Source organism: Balaenoptera borealis (genome assembly GCF_965194805.1).
Source record: "Balaenoptera borealis genome assembly, chromosome: 18".
In the NCBI taxonomy this organism is placed as follows: domain Eukaryota; kingdom Metazoa; phylum Chordata; class Mammalia; order Artiodactyla; family Balaenopteridae; genus Balaenoptera; species Balaenoptera borealis.
The window spans coordinates 30,579,246-30,594,665 of record NC_138877.1 but is presented as its reverse complement, the minus strand read 5'-3'; positions in this window follow the sequence as shown (position 1 = coordinate 30,594,665).

Here is a 15,420-nt window from a genome sequence, read left to right as displayed (position 1 = left end):
ACTGATATTCTCTATTTAGTGATATATTCTCATACATAATTTATTTCTCTAAACATGGTTTCCTTTGGTCTTTGTTAATACTTAAAATAGGTGATTTAAAGTTTTGTATAGATTGTCCACTATCTGGGCTTTCCCAGGGATTTGCTCTGATGGCTTGTATTATTTATAATTTGTCCTTATATATAGCTATAGTTTCTTGTTTCTTTGTGTTTTTTTTTTTTTCTTGAAAATTAGACATTTAAAATAATATAATGTTGTACCTCTAGAAACAGATTATATAGTCTGGACAGGATTTTCTATTGTTGTTCTTTTTTGTTTGTCTAGTGACTTTATGGATTAATTCTCTAAACTGTGTATTCTATGTCATGTGTGGTCACTAAAAATCTTCTCTCAATTAGCTTAGTACTCAGCTAGTGAAGGGACAGGGATTTCATTAAATGCTTGCTATCAATGAGTCTCTGAGAAATGGAGAGCTTCAGTGTGTTTGTTGAGGCACACACTCAACACTCAGCCAAGCAATTTACAATTCTGCCGTAGATTTACTTTGTGAGTGTACAGAGCCTCAAAATAAGCCAGAGGTAAGAATTTAGGGACTTTTCAGGTTTATCTAAGCATGAGCACAGTTCTGTTTAAGAGCACACATCAAGAAGAAGCAAGAAGAACTACAAACCTGCAGCCTGTGGAACAAAAACCACATTCACAGAAAGATAGACAAGATGAAAAGGCAGAGGGCTATGTATCAGAAGAAGGAACAAGATAAAACCCCAGAAAAACAACTAAATGAAGTGGAGATAGGTAACCTTCCAGAGAAAGAATTCAGAATATTGATTGTGAAGATGATCCAGGACCTCAGAAAAATAATGGAGGCAAAGATCAAGAACATGCAAGAAATGTTTAACAAAGACCCAGAAGAATTAAAGAACAAACAAACAGAGATGAACAATAAAGTACCTGAAATGAAACCTACACTAGAAGGAATCAATAGCAGAATAACTGAGACAGAAGAATGGATAGGTGACCTGGAAGATAGAATGGTGGAATTCACGGCTGTGGGACAGAATAAAGAAGAAAGAATGAAAAGAAAAGAAAACAGACTAAGAGGCATCTGGGAAAACATTAAATGCAACAACATTTGCATCATAGGGGTCCCAGAAGGAGAAGAGAGAGAGAAAGGACCTGAGAAAGCATTTGAAGAGATTATGTTTGAAAACTTCCCTAACATGGGAGAGGAAATAGCCACCCAAGTCCATGAAGCACAGAGAGTCCCATACAGGATAAACCCAAGGAGAAACATGCCGAGACACATAGTAATCAAATTGGCAAAAATTAAAGACAAAGAAAAATTATTGAAAGCAGCAAGGGAAAAATGACAAAAACATAAAAGGGAACTCCCATAAGGTTAACAGCTGACTTCTCAGAATAACCTCTACAAGCCAGAAGGGAGTGGCATGACATATTTAAAGTGATGAAAGGGAAGTATCTACAAACAATATTACTCTACACAGCAAAGATCACATTCATATTCAATGGAGAAATCAAAAGCTTTACAGAAAAGCAAAAGCTAAAAGATTTCAGCACCACCAAACCAGTTCTACAACAAATGCTAAAGGAAATTCTCTAAGTGGGAAACACAAGAGAAGAAAAGGACCTACAAAAACAAACCCAAAACAATTAAGAAATGGTAATAGGAACATACATATCAAAAATTACCTTAAACGTGAATGGATTAAATGCTCCAACCAAAAGACACAGGCTTGCTGAATGGATACAAAAACAAGACCCATATATATGCTGTCTACAAGAGACCGACTTCAGACCTAGAGAAACATACAGACTGAAAGTGAGGGGATGGAAACGATATTCCATGTAAATGGAAATCAAAAGAAAGCTGGAGTAGCAATACTCATAACAGATAAAATAGACTTTAAAATAAAGAGTGGTACAAGAGACAAGGAAGGACACTACATAATGATCAAGGGATCAATCCAAGAAGAAGATATAACAATTATAAATACATATACACCCAACATAGGGGGACCTCAATACATAAGGCAACTGCTAACAGGTATAAAAGAGTAAATCAACAGTAATGCAATAATAGTGGGGGACTTTAACACCTCACATCAATGGACAGATCATCCAAAATGAAAAAAATAAGGAAACAGAAGATTTAAATGACAAAACAGACCAGATAGATATAATAGATATTTATAGGACATTCCATCCAAAATAAGCAGATTACACTTTTTTCTCAAGTGTGCATGGAACATTCTCCAGGATAGATCACATCTTGGTCACAAATCAACCCTAGTAAATTTAAGAAAATTGAGATCATATCAAGTATCTTTTCTGACCACAATGCTATGAGACTAGAAATCAATTACAGGGAAACAAAAATATAAAAAAAAACACAAACACATGGAGGCTAAACAATATGTTACTAGATAACAAAGAGATCACTGAAGAAATCAAAGAGGAAATCAAAAAATACCTAAAGACAAATGGCTATGAAAACACGATGGTCCAAAACCTATGGGATGCAGCAAAAGCAATTCTAAGAGGGAAGTTTATAGCAATACAATCTTACCTCAAGAAACACACACATCTCAAATTAACAACCTAAACTTACACCTATAAGAACTAGAGAAAGAAGAACAAACAACACCCAAAGTTAGTAGAAGGAAAGAGATCATAAAGATCAGAGCAGAAATAAATGAAAGAGAAACAAAGAAAACAATTGCAAAGATCATTAAAACTAAAAGCTGGTTCTTTGAGAAGATAAACAAAATTGATAAACCACTAGCCAGACTCATCAAGAAAAAGAGGGAGAGGACTCAGGTGAATAATATTAGAAATGAAAAAGGAGTAGTTACAACAGACACTGCAGAAATACAAAGCATCCTAAGAGACTACTACAAGCAACTCTATGCCAACATAATGGACAACCTGGAAGAAATGGACAAATTTTTAGAAACCTATAAACTTCCAAGACTGAATCAGGAAGAAATAGAAAATATGAACAGACCAATCACAAGTAATGAAATTGAAACTGTGATTAAAAATCTTCCAACAAACAAAATCCAGGACGAGATGGCTTCACAGGTGATTTCTATCAAACATTTAGAGAAGAGCTAACACACACTCTTCTTAAATTCTTCCAAAAAATTGCAGAGGAAGGAACACTCCCAAACTCATTCTATGAGGCCACCATCACCCTGATACCAAAACCAGACAAAGATACTACAAAAAAAGAAAATTACAGACCAATATCACTGATGAATATAGATGCAAAAATCCTCAACGAAATACTAGCAAACAGAATCCAACAACACATTAAAAGTATCATACACCATGATCAAATGGGGTTTATCCCAGGGATGCAAGGGTTCTTCAATATAAGTAAATCAATCAATGTGATATCCCATATTAACAAATTGAAGAATAAAAACCATATGATAATCTCAATAGATGCAGAAAAACTTTTGACAAAATTCAACACTGATTTGTGATAAAAATTCTCCAGATAGTGGGTATAGAGGGAACCTACCTCAACATAATAAAGGCCATATACGACAAACCCACAGCAAACGTCATTCTCAATGGTGAAAAACTAAAAGCATTTCCTCTAAGATCAGGAACAAGACAAGGATATCCACTCTCACCACTATTATTCAACATAGTTTTGGAAGTCCTAGCCATGGCAGTCAGAAGAGAAATAGAAATAAAAGGAATATAAATTGGAAAAGAAGTAAAACTGTCACTGTTTGCAGATGACATGATACTATAGTTAGAGAACTAAAGATGTTACCAGAAAACTACTGGAGCTAATCAGTAAATTTGGTAAATGTGCAGGATACAAACTTAATGCACAGAAGTCTTTTGAATTCCTATACACCAATGATGAAAAATCTGAGAGAGAAATTAAAGAAACACTCCCATTTACCACTGCAACAAAAAGAATAAAATACCTAGGAATAAACTTACCTAGGGAGACAAAAGACCTCTATGCAGAAAACTATATGACACTGATGAAAGAAATTAAAGTTGATACAAATTGATGGAGAGATATACCATGTTCTTGGATTGGAAGAATCAATATTGTGAAAACGACTATACTACCCAAAGCAATCTACAGGTTCAATGCAATCCCTGTCAAATTACCAATGACATTTTTATGGAATTAGAACAAAAAATCTTAAACTTTGTATGGAGACACAAAAGACCCCAAATAGCCAAAGCAGTCTTGAGGGAAAAAAAATGGAGCTGGAGAAATCAGACTCCCTGATTTCAGACTATACTACAAAGCTACAGTAATCAAGACAATATGGTACTGGCACAAAAACAGAAACATAGATCAATGGAACAGGACAGAAAGCCCAGAGATAAACCCACACACCTATGGTCAACTAATCTATGACACAGGAGGCAAGGATATACAATAGAGAAAAGACAGTCTCTTCAACAATGGTGCTAGGAAAACGGGACAGCTATATCTAAAAGAATGAAATTAGAACACTCCCTAACCCCATACACAAAAATAAACTCAAAATAGATTAAAGACCTAAATGTAAGGTCAGACACTATAAAAGTCTTAGAGGAAAACATAGGAAGAACACTCTTTGACATAAATCACAGCAAGATCTTTTTTGATCCACCTCCTTGAGTAATGGAAATAAAAACAAAAATAAACAAATGGGACCTAATGAAACTTAAAAGCTTTTGCACAGCAAAGGAAAGTACAAACACGATGAAAAGACAACTCTCAGAATGGGAGAAAATATTTGTGAATGAATCAATGGACAAAGGATTAATCTCCAAAATATATAATAGCTCATGCAGGTCAATATTAAAAATATAAACAACCCAATCCAAAAATGGGCGGAAGACCTAAATAGACATTTCTCCAAAGAAGACGTACAGATGGACAAGAAGCACATGAAAAGATGCTCAACATCACTAATTATTAGAGTAATGCAATTCAAAACTACAATGAGCTATCACCTCACAGCTGTTAGAATGGGCATCATCAGCAAATCTACAAACAACAAATGCTGGAGAGGGTGTGGAGAAAGGGGAACCCTCTTGCACTGTTGGTGGGAATGTAAATTGTTACAGCCACTATGGAGAACAATATGGAGCTTCCTTAAAAAACTAAAAATAGAATTACCATATGACCCAGCAATTCCACTACTGGGCATATATCCAGAGAAAACCGTAATTCAAAAAGACACATGCACCCCAATGTTCATTGCAGCACTATTTACAATAGCCCGGTCCTGGAAGCAACCTAAATGCCCATCAACAGATGAACGGATAAAGAAGTTGTGGTACATATATACAATGGAATATTACTCAGCCATAAAAAGGAATGAAATTGGGTCATTTGTAGAGACATGGATGGATCTAGAGACTGTCATACAGAGTGAAGTAAGTCAGAAAGAGAAAAACAAATATCGTATATTAATGCATGTATGTGAAAACTAGAAAAATGTTACAGATGAAACGGTTTGCAGGGCAGAAATTAAGACACAGATGTAGAGAACAAATGTATGGACACCAAGGGGGGAAAGTGGTGGTGGGAGTGGTGTCATGAATTGGGAGACTGGGATTGACATATACACTAATATGTATAAAATGGATAACTATTAACAACATGCTCTATAAAATAATAAATAAAATAAAATTCAAAAATTCAAAAAAAATATTTAACATCATTTTATCTAATTCATATACTTTTGTATATATTCTAAATTACTATTTTAGTTTCTTAGGGCTGCCATAACAAATTACCACAAACTTTGTGGTTTTAAACAAGAGGAATTTTTTTTTTAATCAGTCATCAATTTTATACACATCACTGTATACATGTCAATCCCAATCGTGCAATTCACCACACCACCATCCCCAACCCACTACAGTTTTCCCCCCTTGGTGTCCATACGTTTGTTCTCTACATCTGTGACTCAACTTCTGCCCTGTAATACGGTTCATCTGTACCATTTTTCTAGGGTCCACATACATGCGTTAATATATATGATATTTGTTTTTCTCTTTCTGACTTACTTCACTCTGTATGACAGTCTCTAGGTCCATCCACATCTCAACAAATGACTCAATTTCGTTCCTTTTTATGGCTGAGTAATATTCCATTGTATATATGTACCACAACTTCTTTATCCATTCATCTGTTGATGGGCATTTAGGTTGCTTCCAGGACCAGGCTATTGTAAATAGTGCTGCAATGAACATTGGGGTGCATGTGTCTTTTTGAATTACGGTTTTCTCTGGGTATATACCCAGTAGTGGAATTGCTGGGTCATATGGTAATTCTATTTTTAGTTTTTTAAGGAAGCTCCATATTGTTCTCCATAGTGGCTGTAACAATTTACATTCCCACCAACAGTGCAAGAGGGTTCCCCTTTCTCCACACCCTCTCCAGCATTTGTTGTTTGTAGATTTGCTGATGATGCCCATTCTAACAGCTGTGAGGTGATAGCTCATTGTAGTTTTGAATTGCATTACTCTAATAATTAGTGATGTTGAGCATCTTTTCATGTGCTTCTTGTCCATCTGTACGTCTTCTTTGGAGAAATGTCTATTTAGGTCTTCCGCCCATTTTTGGAATGGGTTGTTTGTTTCTTTAATATTGAGCTGAATGAGCTGTTTATATATTTTGGAGATTAATCCTTTGTCCGTTGATTCACTTGCAAATATTTTCTCCCATTCTGAGGGTTGTCTTTTCGTCTTGTTTATGGTTTCCTTTGCTGTGCAAAAGCTTTTAAGTTTCATTAGGTCCCATTTGTTTATTTTTGTTTTTATTTCCATTACTCAAGGAGGTGAATCAAAAAAGATCTTGCTGTGAGTTATGTCAAAGGGTCTTCTTCCTATATTTTCCTCTAAAAGTTTTATAGTGTCCGGTCTTACATTTAGGTCTCAAATCCATTTTGAGTTTATTTTTCTGTATGGTGTTAGGGAGTATTCTAATTTCATTCTTTTACATGTAGCTGTCCAGTTTTCCCAGCACCACTTATTGAAGAGATTGTCTTTTCTCCATTGTATATCCTTGCCTCCTTTGTCATAGATTAGTTGACCATAGGTGCGTGGGTTTATCTCTGGGCTTTCTATCTTGTTCCATTGATCTATGTTTCTGTTTTTGTGCCAGTACCATATTGTCTTGATTACTGTAGCTTTGTAGTATAGTCTGAAGTCAGGGAGTCTGATTCCTCCAGCTCCGTTTTTTCCCTCAAGACTGCTTTGGCTATTTGGGGTCTTTTGTGTCTCCATACAAAGTTTAAGATCATTTGCTTTAGTTCCGTAAAAAATGTCATTGGTAATTTGATAGGGATTGCATTGAATCTGTAGATTGCTTTGGGTAGTATAGTCGTTTTCACAATATTGATTCTTCCAATCCAAGAACATGATATATCTCTTCATCTGTTGGTATCATCTTTAATTTCTTTCATCAGTGTCTTATAGTTTTCTGCCTAGAGGTCTTTTGTCTCCCTAGGTAGGCTTATTCCTAGGTATTTTATTCTTTTTGTTACAATGGTAAATGGGAGTGTTTCCACAATTTCTCTTTCAGATTTTGCATCATTAGTGCATAGCAATGCAAGAGATTTCTGTGCATTAATTTTGTATCTTGCAACTTTACCAAATTCATTAATTAGCTCTAGTAGCTTTCTGGTGGCAGTTTTAGGATTCTCTATGTATAGTATCATGTCATCTGCAAACAGTGACAGTTTTACTTCTTCTTTTCCAATTTCTATTCCTTTTATTTCTTTTTCTTCTCTGATTGCCGTGGCTAGAACTTCCAAAACTTTGTTGAATAATAGTGGTGAGAGTGGACATCCTTGTCTTGTTCCTGATCTTAGAGGAAATGCTTTCAGTTTTTCACCATTGAGAATGATGTTTGCTGTGGGTTTTTCGTATATGGCCTTGATTATCTTGAGGTAGGTTCCCTCTATGCCCACTTTCTGGAGAATTTTTATCATAAATGGGTGTTGAATTTTGTCAAAAGCTTTTTTTGCATCTATTGAGAAGATCATATGGTTTTTCTTCTTCAGTTTGTTAATATGGTGTATCCCATTGATTGATTTGCATATATTGAAGAATCCTTGCATCCCTGGGATAAATCCCACTTGATCGTGGTGTATGATCCTTTTAATGTGTTGTTGGATTCTGTGTGCTAGTATTTTGTTGAGGATTTTTGCATCTATATTCATCAGTGATATTGGTCTGTAATTTTCTTTTTTTGTAGTATCTTTGTCTGGTTTTGGTATCAGGGTGATGGTGGCCTCATAGAATGAGTTTGGGAGTGTTCCTTCCTCTACAAATTTTTGGAAGAGTTTGAGAAGGATGGGTGTTAACTCTTCTCTAAATGTTTGATAGAATTCACCTGTGAAGTCATCTGGTCCTGGACTTTTGTTTGTTGGAAGATTTTTAATCGCAGTTTCAATTTCATTACTTGTGATTGGTCTGTTCATATTTTCTGTTTCTTCCTGGTTCAGTCTTGGAAGGTTATACCTTTCTAAGAATTTGTCCATTTCTTCCAGGTTGTCCATTTTATTACCATAGAGTTGCCTGTAGTAGTCTCTTAGGATGCTTTGTATTTTTGCAGTGTCTGTTGTAACTTCTCCTTTTTCATTTCTAATTTTACTGATTTGAGTCCTCTCCCTCTTTTTCTTGATGAGTGTGGCTAATGGCTTATCAATTTTGTTTATCTTCTCAAAGAACCAGCTTTTAGTTTTATTGATCTTTGCTGTTGTTTTCTTTGTTTCTATTTCATTTATTTCCTCTCTGATCTTTATGATATCTTTCCTTCTGCTAACTTTGGGTGTTGTTTGTTCTTCTTTCTCTAGTTGCTTTAGGTGTAAGGTTAGATTGTTTACTTGAGATTTTACTTGTTTCTTTAGGTAAGCTTGTATAGCTATAAACTTCCCTCTTAGAAGTGCTTTTGCTATAGGTTTTGGATCGTCGTGTTTTCATTGTCATTTGTCTCTAGGTATTTTTTGATTTCCTCTTTGATTTCTTCAGAGATATCTTGGTTATTTAGTAACGTATTGTTTAGCCTCCATGTGTTTGTGTTTTTTATGTTTTTTCTCCTGTAATTGATTTCTAATCTAATAGCGTTGTGGTCAGAAAATATGCTTGATATGATTTCAATTTTCTTAAATTTACTGAGGCTTGATTTGTGACCCAAGATGTGATCTATCCTGGAGAATGTTCCATGTGCACTTGGGAAGAAAGTGTAATCTGCTGTTTTTGGATGGAATGTCCTGTAAATATCAATTAAATCTATCTGGCCTATTGTGTCATTTAAAGCTTCTGTTTCTTTATTTATTTTCATTTTGGATGATCTGTTCATTGGTGTAAGTGAGGTGCTAAAGTCCCCCACTATTATTGTGTTACTGTCGATTTCTTCTTTTATAGCTGTTAGCAGTTGCCTTATGTATTGAGGTGTTCCTACGTTGGGTGCATGTATAATTATAATAGTTATATCTTCTTCTTGGATTGATCCCTTGATCATTATGTAGTGTCCTTCCTTGTCTCTTGTAACATTCTTTATTTTAAAGTCTATTTTATCTGATATGAGTATAGCTACTCCAGCTTTCTTTTGATTTCCATTTGCATGGAATATCTTTTTCCATCCCCTCACTTTCAGTCTGTATGTGTCCCTAGGTCTGAAGTGGGTCTCTTGTACATAGCATATATATGGGTCTTGTTTTTGTATCCATTCAGCAAGCCTGTGTCTTTTGGTTGGAGCATTTATTCCATTCACGTTTAAGGTAATTATCAATATGTATATTCCTATGACCATTTTCTTAATTGTTTTGGGTTTGTTTTTGTAGTTCCTTTTCCTCTCTTCTGTTTCCCACTTAGAGAATTTCCTTTAGCATTTGTTGTAGAGCTGGTTTGGTGGTGCTGAATTCTCTTAGCTTTTGCTTGTCTGTAAAGCTTTTGATTTCTCCATCAAATCTAAATGAGATCCTTGCCAGGTAGTGTAATCTTGGTTGTAGGTCCTTCCCTTTCATCACTTTAAATATATCATGCCACTCCCTTCTGGCTTGTAGAGTTTCTGCTGAGAAATCAGCTGTTAACCTTATGGGAGTTCCCTTGTATGTTATTTGTCATTTTCCCCTTGCTGCTTTCAATATTTTTTCTTTGTCTTTAATTTTTGCCAATTTGATTACTATGTGTCTTGGCATGTTTCTCCTAGGGTTTATCCTGTACGGGACTTGCTGCCCTTTCTGGACTTAGCTGGCTATTTCGTTTCCCATGTTAGGGAAGTTTTCAACTATAATCTCTTCAAATATTTTCTCTAGTCCTTTGTCTCTCTCTTCTCCTTCTGGGAACCCTATGATGCAAATGTTGTTGTGTTTAATGTTGTCCCAGAGGTCTCTTAAGCTGTCTTCATTTCTTTTCATTCTCTTTTCTTTAGTCTGTTCCACAGCAGCGAATTCCACCATTCTGTCTTCCAGGTCACTTATCCGTTCTTCTGCCTCAGTTATTCTGCTATTTATTCCTTCTAGTGTAGTTTTCATTTCAGTTATTGTATTGGTCATCTCTGTTTGTTTGTTCTTTGATTCTTCTAGGTCTTTGTTAATCATTTCTTGCATATTCTTGATCTTTGCCTCCATTCTTATTCCGAGGTCCTGGATCATCTTCACTATCATTATTCTGATTTCTTTTTCTGGAAGGTTGCCTATCTCCACTTCATTTAGTTGTTTTTCTGGGTTTTTTTCTTGTTCCTTCATCTGGTATATAGCCCTCTGTCTTTTCATCTTGTCTATCTTTCGGTGAATGTGGTTTTTGTTCCACAGGCTGCAGGACTGTAGTTTTTCTTGCTTCTGCTCTCTGCCCTCTGGTGGTTGAGGCTATCTAAGAGGCTTGATGGGGGCCTCTGGTGGAGGGTAGAGCTGACTGTTGCTGTGCTGGTCAGAGCTCAGTAAAACTTTAATCCACTTGTCTGTTGATGGGTGGGGCTGGGTTCCCTCCCTGTTGGTTGTTTTGCCTGAGGCAACCCAACACTGGAGCCTACCTGGGGTCTTTGGTTGGGCTAATGACAGACTCTGGGAGGGCTCAAGCCTAGGAGTACTTCCCAGAACTTCTGCTGCCAGTGTCCTTGTCCCCACAGTGAAGCAGAGCCACCCCCCGCCTCTGCAGAAGACCTTAAAACACTAGCAGGTAGGTCTGGTTCAGTCTACCCCAGGGTCACTGCTCCTTCCCCTCAGTCCCGATGCACAAACTATTTTATGTGCACCCTCTAAGAGTGGGGTCTCTGTTTCCCCCAGTCCTGTCAAAGTCCTGCAATCAGTTCCCACTAGGCTTCAAAGTCTGATTCTCTATGAATTCCTCCTCCCGTTGCCAGACCCCCAGGTTGGGAAGCCTGATATGGCCTCAGAACGTTTATTCCAGTGGGTAGACTTCTGTGGTATAAGTGTTCTCCAGTCTGTGAGTCACACACCCACCAGTTATGGGATTTGATTTTACTCTGATTGCACCCCTCCTACCGTCTCTTTGTGACTTCTCCTTTGTCTTTGGATGTGGGGTATCTTTTTTGGTGAGTTCCAGTGTCTTCCTGTCAATGATTGTCCAGCAGCTAGTTGTGATTCTGGTGTTCTCGCAAGAGGAAGTGAGAGCACGTCCTTCTACTCTGCCATCTTGGTTCCTTCCCCAAGAGGAATTTTTTATCTTACAGTTTTGGAGTCCATAAGTCTTAAATCAAGTTGTCAGGAAGGTTGCTCCCATTTGGAAGCTCTGAGGGAAAATCCATTCCATGATTTCATCCTAACTCTTTTTGCCTAGTAAAGGTAGTAAAAAAAAAAAAAAAAAAAAAAAGAGCAGAGATCTATTAATGTGCATGACCTTCTAGATTCCCAGGAATATTTTAGAGGTTTTAAAGCCCCTGATGAATCTCTCAGTACATGGTATTTTTTATTAAGCTTTTGGACTGGCCAGTTGTTTGGTCCAATTATCTGCCATCACAAGCAACCATGGTCTAAATCAGTTGTCTCTAATTATATTCACCATATGCCTTCTGGCAAAATGTTGTTATATTAGGCAAGATCTAATCAGTCAAATAAAGACTAACAGAAGTGAGGTCATTCAGGAAACCAGTAAAAGGGAGAAATAATAACAATTATATGGAAATGGGGCTTTGAGGAAATTCTAACCCATTCTGCTCCATCAGTGGCAAGGCTGTTGGTTTTCACCTACTGCTTTTGATTTTCAAGTTATTATTTAGCTGGGGTTGAGGGGATGGGAATATGGCAAGGTAAAATGCCTTAAACCTTGCTGTTCTTACTAAAGTTTTTCTTGATAAATGCTCCTGAGATTGCTTCAAGACTTTAATTAATTTCCAGAATTTCTGGAAACATTGATTCTGTTATTTTTCCATTGTTCTTGTTCCTTTTATGGAAGACAGTATTTTTGGACTGCTTTATTCTATTATTCTCATTGATGTCACCTCACAGTTTTGTTATTTGATGAATATAAACCACAGGGCAAAAAAAATGCTTACAGTATTCTCTTGTGTCAGTTAATTTTTTTTCATTAATTAATAATTTATTAGTAATTTTTAGAAAATTTAGTAACCTGCACATGATGGGCAACCATTTATTTGCAACTTCCCCACTCCTCCATCATTCTCACTACACACACACACACATGCACACACACACAAAGCTATTATTTCCACCTTTAATTTAATGTATGTAAACTTGTAACACTATGGTCAAATGTTGTGATTCCTCTAGCTGTGCTCGTTCCATTACAGAATATGTATGCTTGACAACTTTTATATATTCCAGCATCTCTAAAATTTAAGCATAGGCTACATATGTACGCATGACTCTCCCTGTCAATAGTCATTTTTGAAGTCAGTTAAAGCTCAACTTTGTATTATAAGCATAATCAATATCTAAATGACATTTAATTCATGAAAATAAAATCCTTTCAATAAAGTATTGTTTTGTGGTTAAATTTCATGTTATTTTATTGTAAAATTAATTTCAAAATAATTTTAATCTCTAATTTTTATAGGAATTAGTGTAGTGATATCCTAAGAAAACATTTTGCATGATATAAAAATTTTCAAATTTTAATTTATTCATTCTAGGTAATTTACTCAATATTGAATTAAAGATTAAGGTCCTTGATGATCTTAATCTCTTACTAACTTACTCTGGTTTAGGAAGATTAATTTGTCTTTTAACATTAATTTAAAAGATTATTTTATATGTGATTTTGTGTTATTTTCCTCTACACATCCTAGGACATTATGTGGAAAAATAAAAGAGCACACTTCCAAAAATCTATGAAAACAATGATTATCTTACCTAAGCTATAATAAGTGGGATAAGCAATAATAAGTATATGCAGGGAGTACAGTAAATATATGTACAGTATCCAGCAATGTAGCCTGGAGAAAATTTCCTAAGGTTTAGTTTACATTTTAGATCACTGGTCTGTTGATGGTGGCTTTCCTGGACAATAGCCATAGATGACTCTCACTGGGAAGCTTATAAACCTGTGACTGTGCCCCAAGTACATACCTCCAATCTGAGCCCCAAAACTCAGAGTCAGAATGTAGTAAAAGAAAAATGCTTTCTTTGTGTTCTTAACTTATAGTTATTCAGTAAAATGAATGTGACACTGAATGCCCATAGTCTACACCTGTAAATGGAGAAGAAAATTTCAATTACTGTCTACTGAGTCAACCTTACTAAAAGAAATAGATAGGCATTTTATACATTTTTATTATATTTTCTCACTCATCCTCTTCTTTTGAATGCATTTCCAAAGACTATCTCTCTACATATATCATTAAACTGATTTAAGATACGTGTGATAAAATACATCCTCATTTAAATTAATAAACACCACTTATCCCAAGGAATAAACTTTTGTTATTATTGTTAGAAGTCCCCTCTTTTTGAAGGCGTATAGCTTCCTCATTCCTCAGTAGTAATCCTATCCCATAATTGTGTTTAAATTTTATCCATTGCATCACCACTTACATTTATGTCTCTAAACAATATATTATTTAGCTTTGCACGTTGTTGAAATAAAATCATATTAAACTTATTCTATTGCAACTTGTTTTCTATTCTTTCTATATTATGTTATTGAGACTTATCTATGCTGCTGAAGGTTGTGTTTATTTTTCATTTATTCACAGGTTTATCATTTTCAACTGTATGAATGAAATGAAATGAATTTATATAATCTACCATTTGTGCTTTTTTTGTGTCTTGTCATTGGGAACAGTATTTATAAGACCATCCTTTTACAGGCTTCCTGGTGAATATATGAAAGCTTCTTTAGAGCATACATCTGATAAGGAATTGCTGGATCAGGGTATGTGCATTGTTAACTTTACTAGGTAATATCAATTGCTTTTCCATTTTTAAAAATCTTTGTCTATTTCTTTCTACACACCAGAAAAGAAATTAGCATACTCTTACATCCTTTGTTCTTTCCCTGCCACTGATACAGGTTGATATTATTAGAAAATTTTTTAGGTTATTATATATTTTTTTGATGATCTCAGCTTCTTTTTAGTATAACAGTAGATATCTTTAAATTATTTGATCAGTTTACTTCAAATATCTCTTCCAATACCTCTTGAATGTTTCTTTTCTTATAAAAATATGCAAAATTGCTTTTCAATATTGTTCATATATGTCAGATATTCTGAGACTTATATGCCTGAGAATACTTTTAATATAACCTCATATTTGAATGACAATTCTATTAAAATTCTATTATCGTATATTTATACAATTTGCATTCATTTAGTTAGTATTGTTACTGAAAAATCTTATAATTTTGATTTATTTTTAATGGAAGTATTATTTTCTTCTCTGAGATTTTATAATTTCTTTTTGTCATTGATAATTTAAAATTTTACTATGGGTATCTAGTTCTGAAATATTCCTTATATCTCCTCTTCAGCATTTTAAAGGGTCTTTAACTTTGAAAGATTATAAGTACATTACTTTTTTTTAATTCTGGGACATTTAATTATACAATCTATTCAAATACTTCTGAGTCCCAAGTTTTTATTTTCTCTCACTTTATAAATCCTATAATCCAGATATTAAAACTTCTACCTTATATTTTATTTCTCTTTACTTCTATTATATAATTTTTATTGATTTATCTTTTCTTGATACTTCTGCAAGAATTTTTCACTCTGATATTCTAATTTTCCAATTTGTTTTCCATGGGCAAACATTCTTTAATTACCCTATCTATTGTGTTAGTTCAACTCTGTTTTTGCTCTATGCATTTTGGTTTGATATTTATTATTTTTCTTTTGCAGTTTGTAGATGATAGTATTAGTACATGTAACTTTTTTATTGTATTTAGTATATGAAGTTTTATTATTATTTGTTCTTCAAAAGTTACAAAACATTT